The sequence below is a fragment of the Osmerus mordax genome, chromosome 27, assembly GCF_038355195.1.
Source record: "Osmerus mordax isolate fOsmMor3 chromosome 27, fOsmMor3.pri, whole genome shotgun sequence".
Lineage (NCBI taxonomy): Eukaryota > Metazoa > Chordata > Actinopteri > Osmeriformes > Osmeridae > Osmerus > Osmerus mordax.
In genome coordinates this window covers 6,812,361-6,821,027 of record NC_090076.1, presented here as the reverse complement: position 1 = coordinate 6,821,027, position 8,667 = coordinate 6,812,361, and positions in this window count along the sequence as shown.

The following is an 8,667-nucleotide window of genomic DNA, read 5'->3' as shown; positions in this document are numbered from 1 at the left end:
AGCCCACCATCAGCTCCACACCCTCCTCTGAGCAGCTCCCATAAGGCGTTTTCTGAAGTTGTTGCTCCTTGCCTGTACAGTTCTTGTTTCCGAGCAGAAAAAGGAGAATTGCTGATTGCATTTTAAGCAGGGAGAGCAGAATAGCGGGAGGAGGGTGGAGAGGTAGGGGAACAGATGTAGAGAGCAATCGAAAAGAACTGGGATGTGTGTGAGTTTGCGAGCTCCTCGACCAACAATAAAACGAACACCGCGAGTAAAACTAACAACAGTCAGTTCAAGTGGCTCCGGGTGTACAAAGTGGGTCAAGAATGAACAGCAGAAAGAAAGCAAGGGTGATTTCTGCATTCGCTTCTCTTTTCTTTTCTCTCGGGGGGGGGGTTAGATGAGTCCAGGCGATAATTCCACCTGTTTATGTTTCTCTCTCTGGGGTATTGTAACTGGCATACGTCCAACACACAATAAAGATGTATGTATATCTCATCTCATGACAGTATAAATGCATGCATATATACCATATATATTCTTATACCATATATATATGCATATGATAACTCCTTAAACTCTCTTCCCTGTCTACTGTAAGTCCCACAAGGATGTCATCCTTGTGCACACAATAGTATGTCTTTCCAACTAGTAAAACCATATATTTTGGAGAGTGAAATGGCTCGGCATAGCTAGTGAGCTAACCTGTCCCTTTGTCTGGAATATCAGTTTAATCTGACCTTCTCCCAACCGACCAACAACAAACCCACTGGCTCTACAACATGTCTGTGTGTCACTGCAGGAGCTCCCTGTTCGGTGACAGCACCAGGGAATGTGCTAATGGGGTGACAAAATGCTGAGCCGAGCATTTCTTATTGGAACATTTTATTTTATTTATTTTTATATTATAAGTTCGAGAAAAAGGAAGAGATGCGGCGATTGAATATGTCAGAATTGGCAGTGTGTATGCAGTGAGTATATATACTGTAGAAATAGATCAAACTAATGAGGTGCCATAATCATACCAAAACTAACCCCCCTCCCAATTTGACATTTGATCACGGGGATATCAGCATTTTGTAAATTATTTGGTAACCCCTTCAGTCAGACCAGTGACCATCATGGACAGCCAGGTGAGAAGGTGCTAAAGTCACATTAAGGTTCGGATTCAGTCTACACAGCAACACAACAAACACCATTAATTCAGGACCCTCGTGTCAAAAGCACTTGTCTGCTAGCTTGTTTACTGTGTCTGGTAGCTGAGATGCGGTAACTTGGTTACAGCAGTATGGCTAGGAAATACAGACTGTGTTTAATTTAACCACTAAAATACTGTAGACCATGCATTACTGATCCTTTTTTATTGTTTCTATTTGCACTATTTGTACGTCGCTTTGGATTAATAAGCTTGCTAGATCGATACAAAATGTATCTTCATCTGTCAAGCTACCAATTCATCTCAGTGTGCTGCATATTCTTTTTGTCTAAGGCACTTTCTTCGTAGAGTTATGTTATTTTAATTGTAATTTAACATGCGGAATGGAAAAGTCAGCTCTATTAAAATTAATGGTAGGCCAATTTACTTTTGGTAGACAAAGCTGACATTAGTTAAACAAGCGTCCTAAGAATAGTACAATTCATCCTCCTGAATTGATTTCTCTGAGTCTTTCACACCTGTCTCTAAATAGACACATTGTGATAATTGCTGAGAGGGTGTTTCTGAAATGTGTTCATCGGAAAAAACGACTGTGTTTGGAACAGATCCACACTGATTGTATCCCTAGTGTTAAGGAATCGCTAAATATATATATATATATATATATATATATATATATATGTAATTATTTATTGACACTTAATTTCCTGTTCACACGAGAATCAGTCAAGAAAAGCTATACTCAGCACTTGGTTATACTCAGCACCTTGTTAAATCCCAACCCTAACTGTCAACTTGCTGGAAACAACATCCATCTTAGCCATGGAAAACAATAACTAGCTTAAGCCTTTCGGGAAAAATCTAACCGTGCCTGTTCCTAGCGTGGCTGCGCAGGTGAAGGAGAGCAGATTGGAACAGAAACGGCCGATAAACATCCCGTCCTGTCTCCGCTGCAGCACCTTAGACGTGAGGCATCAACCAGGAGCTCGTCTGTCAGGCTGCAGCGGTAGTTACGGGGCCCCCGTCCTGGTCCGCACCCCACAGCAGCCTCGCACGGAAGCCTCTCCCGCGCAACTAGCTTGTCACATCTCCTCCGACTCTTCCAAACGCGCGGCCGTCTCGTCCTTCATCTCCGTCTCACTCACTGCCTTCCACCAACCCCTTCCCCTCCGGCTCCATCGTCTCCCTCGCTCCCTCTATATAACTCCCTCTCCCTCCCTCCCTCCCTCCCCCCTCTCTCTCTTCCCTCCCCCGGCCTTGTTAAACAGAGGCCTACATTAGTCCCCCACCTGCCTCCACAGGGGTAGGCCTGTCAGCCTCAAGCTTTAGTTAATCACTCAGCAAGCCAGGCAGCCGGACGGCTCGCCACCATGTCCCTGGACGCTAATACAGAGACAAGTAGGGGGGAGGGGTGGGGGGTGGGGGGGGGGGGGGCGGGGGAGGCTCGTTAGGAATGCAGGTATTTAAGGAAACGGTCCATTTCAAATCAAAGGATAATTTGTCTCTTGCTCCAATATAGGTCTTTGTGGCACAGGTTGTTAGGCCGGAGTGGAGTAGCTGTTGTGCAGTGCTGCGCGCCTGCGTGTTGACACTGTTCATTTGAGGCGTGATAAATACTGAATGTCCTGCTTCCAGATGGCGTGTTCTGTCCCCAAAAGAGAGCTGTGTTTTTTAGGATTCAGAGTTGGTTTGCTGACTCTTTGATAAGGTGAGAGCCAGTGTGGTCGAAACATGGCCTTCTTGTGCAAGAATCGAAATGCATCAAGTAAGAAATGTCTCTTTTTTTACACTGTCAAGTTCCAGGGAAGATCAATGAACGCATTTCTGCAAACCCTTTTTTATCCAGTCTCTGTTTGCTTGAATGAATCAATGATAATGCATTCAGAATTGCACCCTACAGGCAAACAAAACAAAAAACAAATGGATTCTCAGTCAAGATAGATACTCTGTACTTTTATGACCAAAGGTGCTCTTGATCAATTCATGAAGAGGTGGACAAGGGCCATGTTACATAACACAAATATAACAGCGTGAAGAAAAAAAAGACCTGTCATTATTGACATCCCTCCCGGCTCCAACGCTCTCCAGCGCTTCCCAGTGCAGTCTCGAATGTTTATCATGCTGTATCATTAAGCCTTGTCTCTACGCTCCAAAATGTCATATATCCACAGTAATGAACTGTGAGAGCACACACTATTCCCAAACTTCCCCCGCCGAAGCACACCCATTAATCCAGGCGCTCCTACACCCAACTCCAGTCCCTCTACTCATTAACACTGGCAGGTATCAGGGAGCGAATAATGAGGGAGTGCCCGTGAGTCACAACATATATAAAGGAAGTGGAGAGGGAACGGGAGTGGGTGAGCGACACCGAAAGTGGTCGACAGAGAGAGGTAAGAAAAAGGTGGGAGAGAGAGAGAGAGAGTGGGAGCGAGAGAAAGAGAGAGAGAGAAGAGACAAATGCAAAGAGTGGGAAAGGAGATGGTAAGAGGTTAGGAGAGAGGGAGAGAGAGGAAGATAAAGGGAGAAGGAACGAGAGTGGGAGGGAGGAAAGGAGCGGGAGAGAGAGAGAGAGAGAGACAGGAAGATCCTGAGACCGAACCTGAGTGGAAAGCCATTAAAAATGAGCCAGTGCCCTGAAGGACTCTGAGACCTGGGCCTGATGACTACAGGGGTGCTCGGTGACAAACAGCACGATGTCACTCTGTTTGGAGTCAGTGGCGACACCTCGCAGTGCCAACTGCCAATCACGGCAAAGGCACGGCGAGTCCAGGAAAAGGAACACGAACGCAGGAGAATCCGCAAAGCCACCGCAAAACATGGAGACTGCGGAGGCTGTCAGAAGAATCCGTCTCCACCTCATCTGCCGCGTTCGGCTCTTCGAGGAGCGCTATCGTACAAAACAAACAATTATTTTCTCTCGACACTGAACTTGCCTGCCAGTCCCTCAGAGAGGCAGACTGGGGGTATTGAGTTTTCATACAGCAACATCTCATCGCACTGGATTAAGCCCAGTGTGCTTTGTGGTGCCTCCTCGACTTCAAACACAATTAAAGCGATGTCATCCAGGCCGGTCAAGCTTGTTGTGACTCAGGGCGACATGGGACCGTGCCCGGGACACAACGGTGACACTGGTATCTCTGGGAAGCTTCCAACATTCTGAGAACGCATCCTTTTATGTGTCATGGAAAATGATAGTCATCTCTCAGTCTATTCCTTTCTCCCATTATTCACCCTCATCTCTGGAATAATTTGGAGTCATGCTTCATGCACGACCAGAAGGAGACATTCTGAGTCAGATGATGAGGTGCAGTGGTTGATGTCAGGATGATGTGATGAGCCGAGATGACATGAATCAATGGGGGGTCAGATGGCTGAGCGGTTAGGGAGTCAGTCTATTAATCAGAAGGTTGTTGGTTCGATTCCCGGCCGTGCCAAATGACGTTGTGTCCTTGGGCAAGGCACTTCACCCTACTTTCCGCGGGGAGAATGTCCCTGTACTTACTGTAAGTCGCTCTGGATAAGAGCGTCTGCTAAATGTAAATCACTAATCATGCTCGGTTGTTCTTTATCTCCCAGGTCCCTTTGCTGCATTCACCATGTTCACATCTAACGTGCTTCTACCGTATCCACCTTTTTTTCTGTGCTCCAACACGGACAGTTCCGCCTGCTTGTGTGTGTGTGCGGTGTGTGTGTGGGAGGGGGGGCAAGCGGTACCTGACGTCGCAAACACATTTCTCCCACAGCGGATGGTAGAGTACAATCTAATGTAACAAACGGAATCACAGCCACATGCAGGACCTTGTGTGTGGTTCCTTCTCGGATGCTAATATACAGTTAGCGTCCCACAGCCCAGCTCTCGTGGGCAGTACAAAAAAGAAAAGAAAACGTAATGTCCACTTTAATTGCACCTTGCCCGTGAGTGTAGCCTGAGAGACACAGTTGGGGGGAGGAGGGGGCAGGTGTTGGAGAAGGCCCTGATAATTGCCTGGGTAACGTGGCCAGGCCTCTTGTGGGAGTGTGTCGCTGCTCTGAGGACGCGCTCAAAATGAGCCACTGCATCAAAAATGGAGGTTGGCAACCTACGAGCACGTCCGGGCGATTTTTCAAATGAGACTCTCTGCTCCCCCGAGGAAAGCTTGGCTTTCCCTCTTATCATAAGCAAATGGAACAGAAATGGGCACAAATATTCTTTTTCGGCATGCGTAAGTAGGTTGGGCGATAGGGCAAGCTGTAGAGTTCAGTGTTGGGGACAGGGAACATGGGGAAAGTATGTTTGGTGGAGTTGAAAAATAAGGGCCATTGCGTTCTAGTAGTGTGTCTCTAGATTCATTTTTTTGTTGGAGTGCTGATGTGTTCTTCAAGTGTTTATTTTTTGTTGGTCTTTTGTTTTAATAATAAAAGAAAGTGGAGAGATGCTTGCATGCTCGGTGTTCCATCACCTCGTGACAGTTTTGCTTCCAGGTGAACCAAGCGTCTTTACGCAAGCTAAGAACCTCGGAAACAGCCCTGGGGCCCCTGAGACACAGTACTCTAAACTGTTACCAAAGTCAGAAAAGTTCAATAACATCTTGACAAACTCTAGAAAGAAATCTCTTTCTCATTATAAAAACATATTTCGGGGAGGAAAAGATGATTTCACACAATCGTTGCCTCTTCTGATCCGACAGAAATATCACGCTTGATTGGAACTTGAGTGAGTGATTTATAATTGGCCAACCAAATCACTATTTTTATAGGCCCCTTTTCACAATTACATACTCTCCATGTTAATGTTACTTTCAGTAGGAATTAGGTCTTTATGTGCTCCGAAGCCTGTACTCCATTAATTTAGTTTTATTGCCACTAAATTAGTTTCACTTACCCCCTCTGGCAGCCAAACCTAATGTGCATAAATGTAATTTATGCACCTAAACATTTGTACTCAAAATATTCAGCTCAAGTACATCGTAGGTAGGCCAGGGGAATGTCAATTACCTTCCAAACTGTTCCACCCGCAGACCTTGTGAAAGTCTACGAGTACCTGAGCGAGTCTGTCCAGGAAGAGATGGGTCTTTACTGCAGGGACACCTTGCCTGACCACACATCTACTGTACTGTCTCTCTGGGAACGTTGCCTCAGAGGAATGAGACTTGTAATAATGTCACCTTCACCCACCGACTTCGTCAGTGCTATTTCACTTTCATGCATGAACGTAATGTTTTAGTGACACCATTAAGTCTTATACGAGTTCTGATATTACTTTTTTCGCGTCGGGCGGGGGAGGGGGGGGGGGGGGGGGCGGAGGTGTTACGTTGGAGAATTGTTCCGGATTGCTGTTGTGTGGTGAACTATGAAGATCATGTTGGGGAAGGATACACAGATTATTCTGTTGGGAGCACTAAAACTGATCTGAGGAGGCAAAACAAAGGCTGAACAACACAAACGTATAACGCACAGACAGGAACGTTTCTTTCTTTTTACAATGAATGTTGCAGTTGATCACTGCAGGATGGCAAAGAAATGAAGGGAGGCTTGGGATCATTTCCGAGCACATTTTCAAAAGCAGACCTCACAACAGTCGTTTTTAAATAAGTAGAAAGGGGCGCAGGAAGTCACAAGGCTCTGTTTGTGACAGCTCACAGCGTTCGGTTGTTTGTCACTTGCGTCTCTGCTGGGGGACTGGGCAGTGGAGCTTGGAGCTGCTGGACGGATTGAAAAGCACAGCCATCAGTTGTCGCCAGGCTGTTATTACACGGGAATGGAAGTCTAAGGAACAGATGGAAGCTTATTTAGTGACTAGCTCCGCCCAGCCTCTACCCGGCCTCCACACAGCCTCAACATGGCCTCTACCTGGCCTCCGCCCAACTTCCACCCAGCCTCCATCAGGCCTCCACCCTCAACCCAGCCTCGTCTCCGCCTCTACCTGACCTCCACCCAACTTCCACCCAGCCTCCATCCGGCCTCCACCCTCAACCCAGCCTCGTCTCCGCCTCTACCTGACCTCCACCCAACTTCCACCCAGCCTCCATCCGGCCTCCACCCTCAACCCAGCCTCGTCTCCGCCTCTACCTGACCTCCACCCAGCTTCCACTCAGCCTCCATCCGGCCTCTACTTTCGACCCAGCCTTCACCCGACCTCCACCCAGCCTCTACCCGGCCTCTCCCTGGCTTCTGCCCAGCCTCTGCCCAGCCTCCACCCCCTGGCCTCTCCCTGGCCTCAGCCTCTGCCTTGTCTCCACTTCCACTGAGGGAATCGAGGAACTCCGCAGCACCCTCAGGCGAAACACCCTTATTTCAAGGGCCCAGAGTGAGACATAACACTCCTCCGATCACAACAGACGGCGAGCCGGAGAGAGAACGTCTGAGATAATGGGCTTTGATGTGGTGCCTTTCTCTCTGTCTCCTGCAGTCATCCATCAAGGTAAATGTAAAAGACAGAGCGTGCCGAAGCCAGGTGATTCTCTTTCTGTCATCGCAAACTAGATTTGGTAGACCTCGCTGACCCACTATGAAGCCATGTTCGGCTCAATCCTGCGCGCTGCTCTTGGATCGCTGGGAAGGGCAGGGAGACCTGATCGCATACTGTATGCGCACGTCACTCTTGCTAATGAATACACCTACCCCTTGATAATGGGATTATCGAAATTCTCTGTAGTGTGTGGCTCAGTGACTGGGCTCCGTGTGCGGTGCAAAGACATTTCACCCACATCGCCGTGTGAGGCATTCCCAACGCTTTCATTTTGCGCTAATCTCGTTAAGCACATCATTTCGCCGCGACGCTTAGTTTGGAATTATGCGTCCCTGCGTCGACAGACACAAAACCTGCCGTTTTAAATGACTGAAAGGAGGTTAGCGGTGCAACCACCTGAATAAAGTTATTTCTTAGTGACCATCAAAAGTTTCTCCAATGCCACTCTGTGTTATTTCACAGTTAGTATCCTGGGGTGAACTGGCTGGATCGCTTTCAAGGATATCCAAGGGGAAAAGTCATTAGCTGAAGAACAAGTTCACCGGCTATTTTATGCCAAACACACCGGTGCGACATGCTCCAGGCTTTCCTTTAGCTTTAATGTATTATTCTGTTGTCAGGCAGTGTTGGCTGTTGTCGAAACCTCTTACAAAGATGAATTGCACGGTTCACTCAAGGAAACGTTCCAGAGAATGTCTGGATCGGAAGTCGAGCTTTTAAATTACAGATGGAAGATAAAATCCATCTAATGCACTGAAGGACTGAAAACAAAGTCTCTTACAAAGATGATGTCTGGGTAGCATGTCACCGTGGTATTTTCTAAAAGAGACTTAATACCTTTAATGGTAGAATTTGAATGTTTTTTTTTTTGTTATCTCTTATTTCATTTTGTGCATGCAAGCTAATTGTGCATAAAGCCATTGTCTCAACCCACTCACCAAAATCTCACCATCTCTTTTTAATGCTGTATTTATTTGAGTTGTCAGACATTCTATAGTTTAGTTTGAGGTTAATTCAGTTTAGATTGAGAAATATTCATGATGATTAAATATAGATATGACAATAAACAGCTCAAATC